The following is a 5,257-nucleotide window of genomic DNA, read 5'->3' as shown; positions in this document are numbered from 1 at the left end:
GTTTCTTGTACATAATTATCTTGCAATCTCTTAGTAAATACTGTCATGAACACTTTAACATCACCATCTTCTTGCGCCATCCATACAAAAACCATAGCCATACATAAACAAAATATTTCTAACAACTGATACCCAGTATATATTCCCTACATTGTCATAGGTTTGCAACATATTGTACATAACAGTGCTTTACATATCTATTTTGTCGTAATCTTGTTAACCTAAATACTTGAAAGTCCGCTTATAGCTGACCATTACCAACAGTTGGAGACAGTTCAATGTTGGATATAAGGCATAATTCATCGCGTTTTGAGACAATACCAATATAGCCATACTGAATTTGTAGCTGCTAGTATCAAAGCCTTACGAATGATGTATTTAAGCGATTAGAACAGTTGTATAACATGTATTCCTATATATTCAATACGTTATGCACTTTTTTGTTCGGAAAGTTTGGAGGCAACATTATGGAATATTCTAGGTGACCAAATCCATCTTTATGATGTTAACATTTGTGTTTTATATGTCTGCTACAACAAGTATTTCTGCCATTGCTTAGAATCTATTAAACCAACTGTTTGTCTGTAAATAAAAGTGTTATAAAAGCAGCAAACTGAGTATGTTACTTGTTCTTCTGCCCATGCATCAAAGGTATATCCTGTTTGATTGTAGGAACTCCGCGATAGGGAACCGTCGATAGTATATACCCCATTGTCGATAAGGATTCCGATTTAATAATGTTAGCCATCCTCGATATATTGAGTGAATATAGTTCAGGTAGTACATTCAATTTTTCATTTGTTTCAGTTAATCAAACCAGCTGCAGCAACATTTGTTTGCTGTGTAACGTTAATTTTACGTCTGACGTATGAAATGTGTACAATAGGCAATATTTGATTGGGTATTACACTATAATTATGAGTGTTCAGTTGATACCTATTGTCAACAACTGAAGGTAGGATATCATTATCATGCCGGTTGATACATGTTTTCAACGTTCAAATCACACATTGTAAGCCGTACTGTTGTGCAGTCAGATCTATACTTGATCAATTTATAACCTCGAGTACAAGGGTCAAACATAATTTTCATTTCTGGTCATTTACAGTTTCTAATTTTTGAAATTTAGAAACAAAGGGTCTTGTCATGGCGAGACGTCGTCCAACAGAAAAATGGCATTTTTTAGGTATGGATAGGACTGGAAAGTCATATTGTGCTATTGTCAGGAATCTCTGCATTGACCATATCATCATGAGTTGTCTGGTCCAGAAACACAAGCAAAGAGTGCAGGACAAGGACATACCAAGAACAGGAAGGCCACAGAAGACAACACCGCATAATGAAAGGGGCTTAATTCATATTTCGCTGCGAAAGCCACCATCAAAAGAACATTTGTTCCTCAGGGCTCTTTGGTGGTGGTTCCGTCACCGATGGGGTTGTGTGTCCTGTGGCTGTAAACTCGATTTGATAATAGTTTGAGATAACTTAATTTGGCAATGTTACCTTAACGGGATCCTTGAAAACAGTGTGGTCCTACATTTTGACAACCATCACTTTCCTTCACGATCTGTGTTCATGGTTGGCAGCATCACTCACTCCTCACAAACATCGTGCAATGTTGAACCATTTGCGTCGGATTGGCTGGCAAGAAGACTTTGTCCAGGCCCCGATTCCTCGAAACAAACGTAAGTTCAAAAACTTACTTTTGAGAAAATTCAGCAAAATGCAATTCTCAAACCAAACTGTGTTCAATTGTATACTCAAACTGAATTCGAAACCACGTATATACATACAAAAATCTTGTTTGGAACTATTGACATCAGATTATAATGTCTTACTATTGTCAAAAAGGCACTTTCTGTTGATGTCACTGCCCCAAGGAGTGAAGCTGCAGCTGAATCCCCATCTACAGCACAATAAGTAACACAGCATCACCACATATGCAAAACACATGTGCTATCGTGTGCAGACATATGTACTTAATCCTACCTCTGATGGTCTATACCTGTTTGACTACAATGGCACTACTGTACATATTAGCTTTGAACAAACCTGTCGCATGCAGACTGCAGGAGACGCTACCCAATGATATATTGTGATGTTGATAAATGTTTTATGTAAACTTGAGTTAAATTAATCAGAACATATTGTTTACATTTTCAATAAACTGTTCACTCACCTAAAATACAATATTTTCATTATCACTTTACTTCGGCATTGTATCAATGCTCACACAAGAATAAAGCATCTTTTTATATGGCATAATTGTATTGTAAAAATGTTGGGACAAGGTGTCAAGCTACTATTTCAACATGATGAGGATGTAAAAACATTATGTAAAGCGAAACACTCTACAAAGATATATCTTTAGCATGTTCAGAAAGCTGTAAGCAACTTATCTGCCTTCAGTTTCAATTCCACAAGCTGACCTTTGGAGGGGTGGCCTGTCAGACAATGATTCCAGGATCACAACATTAGATTGGGAAGGCGAAGCAGGCTTTGGTCCCCTCCCGTCTTAGGGTTCTTTGTTGCTCTTCTTTTGCTGGACGAAGGAAAACTACTGCATGCATTGTGTAGCAACTTTTAACACAGATCGTCACAGATATCAACCAACAACATTTCTCTGAATTCAACATTCAATAAGGGGCACTCAAAATCAGGTAACATGTCGCTGTTTCTTCTGAAAAAATAGAGGGTATTGTAACATATTTTAGATGTATTTTTAACGGATGTGTGTGTCCGGAGCCAGGTAACACACTAAAAGCATAAATTATGATAACTGTTGCCTAACACTGTCATTTTCAACAAACCCTTATAGTGGATTATGAGTGAATAAATAATTCAAGGGAAGATGTGGATATTTATATATGCAAATTATAAAAAAAAAAACATAAGAAATTGTCCAAGCAATAGTAATTATCAGCAAGTACAATAAAAAAACAGTGTCATTTGATATGTAAACACACATCTCTGTTTCATATTGCTTCCTGCCCTCATCTGCAGATCTTCACACGTAACTGGATTTTCTGGAATACAATTTGCTTCATTTAAGTTAACAATTTTCAGATCTACAGTCATGCTAAAATATCATATGTCATTCACTAATTTATCAAATATTTTGGAAATTCTCACTGATAGATCTATGTACTTTTACTGAAATAGGCTACTGTAACATTACATCATTCGTTTTCAACAACAACATCATCGACAAAGGCAGGTCCAGAATTTAGAAAATTGGTGAGTTTTTGGCAGATAAACAAATTGGGGTTTTTTCAATGTAGAGCTAGGTTACCTGTAGATTTAACCGCGCTAAACTGAATTTGGAGCGGACATCACAATCTGGGCTGAATAACGACAAAGTCTCCATTTAACACACAATGGAATGACTCTTTGGGTTATCTCCCATTAGTTAAGACAGCCAGTTGTCATACACTGAAGTAGGGCAGTACCCACAACAATGGTACAGTCCTGCTCAGTGAGGCATGTCTCAGGGTTCATTGTTCGATCTTTCTCTACTTATTTTCTACTTATTTATTGTTATAGTTATTTACTAGATTGCTACTCAAGTTGCTACTCCAGTTGAATGTTAAACTCTGATTATAAGTTATTATGTTAATCCAATATGTAGTGTTTGATCTTTAAAACTTGTGGAAAATGAAGAACTTCTCAACTAGACTACTACTCAAGTTACACTTGCACTTAGCTGCTTGTTATAATAACATTCTTAATATAAAACAATTAATCTTTTACTATCGATTTGTCAGAGTCTACTCAGTTTAACCTAATGTACCCCACAGCCATTAATATATTTGAAGCCAAAGTTTAAAATAGAAAACTTCACACAGAGATTCGGTTACATTTCTGCTGTAGAGCATTCGTGAAGAGACCGTTGCAGGTATATTACATTTAAAACAGCATATTAGAGTACAACCCTTGTGCAGGTCTATTACATTTAAATCAGTCATTTAGAGTAAAGCCGTTGTGCAGGTATATTGCATTAAATCAGTCATTTTGAGTACAGCCCTTGTGCAGGTACATTGCATGTACAACAGTCATTTTGAGTACAGCCTTTGTGCAGGTATATTGCATTTACAACAGTCATTTTGAGTACAGCCCTTGTGCAGGTATATTGCATTTACAACAGTCATTTTGAGTACAGCCTTTGTGCAGGTATATTGCATTTACAATAGTCATTTTGAGTACAGCCCTTGTGCAGGTATATTGCATTTACAACAGTCATTTTGAGTACAGCCCTTGTGCAGGTATATTGCATTTACAACAGTCATTTTGAGTACAGCCCTTGTGCAGGTATATTGCATTTACAACAGTCATTTTGAGTACAGCCCTTGTGCAGGTAACTCCATTTAAAGAATTCCTGTTAATTACAGCTCTTGTGTAGGTCTATTACATCTAAAGCAGTCATTTAGAATTAGGCCGTTGTGCAGGTATATTACATTTAAAGCAGTCATTTAGAGTACAGCCCTTGTGCAGGTAACTCCATTTAAAGAATTCCTGTTGATTACAGCTCTTGTGTAGGTCTATTACATCTAAAGCAGTCATTTAGAATACAGCCGTTCTGCAGGTATATTAGAGTTGAAGCATTCCTATACAGTACAGCCCTTGTGCAGGTATATTACATTTAAAGCAATCATTCAGAATACAACCGTTGCGCATGTCTATTACATTTAAAGCATTCCTGTAGAGTACAGCCCTTGTGCAGGTATATTACATTTAAAGCAGTCATCCAGAATACAGCCGTTGCGCAGGTCTATCACATTTAAAACAGTCATTTAGAATACAGCCGTTCTGCAGGTATATTAGATTTGAAGCATTCCTATAGAGTTCAGCCGTTGTGCAGGTCTATCACATTTAAGGCATCCCTGTAAAGTAGAGGCGTTGTGAAGGTATATTACATTTAAAGCAGTCATTTAGAGTTCAGCCGTTGTGCAGGTCTATCACATTTAAGGCATCCCTGTAAAGTAGAGGCGTTGTGCAGGTATATTACATTTAAAGCAGTCATTTAGAGTTCAGCCGTTGTGCAGGTCTATCACATTTAAGGCATCCCTGTAAAGTAGAGGCGTTTTGAAGGTATATTACATTTAAAGCAGCCATTTAGAGTTCAGCCGTTGTGCAGGTCTATCACATTTAAGGCATCCCTGTAAAGTAGAGGCGTTGTGAAGGTATATTACATTTAAAGCAGTCATTTAGAGTTCAGCCGTTGTGCAGGTCTATCACATTTAAGGCATCCCTGTAAAGT

This window comes from Haliotis cracherodii, unplaced genomic scaffold (genome assembly GCF_022045235.1).
Source record: "Haliotis cracherodii isolate W230 unplaced genomic scaffold, xgHalCrac1.p SCAF_29, whole genome shotgun sequence".
NCBI classification, from domain to species: Eukaryota; Metazoa; Mollusca; class Gastropoda; order Lepetellida; family Haliotidae; genus Haliotis; species Haliotis cracherodii.
Note: the sequence above shows the minus strand (reverse complement) of the source record.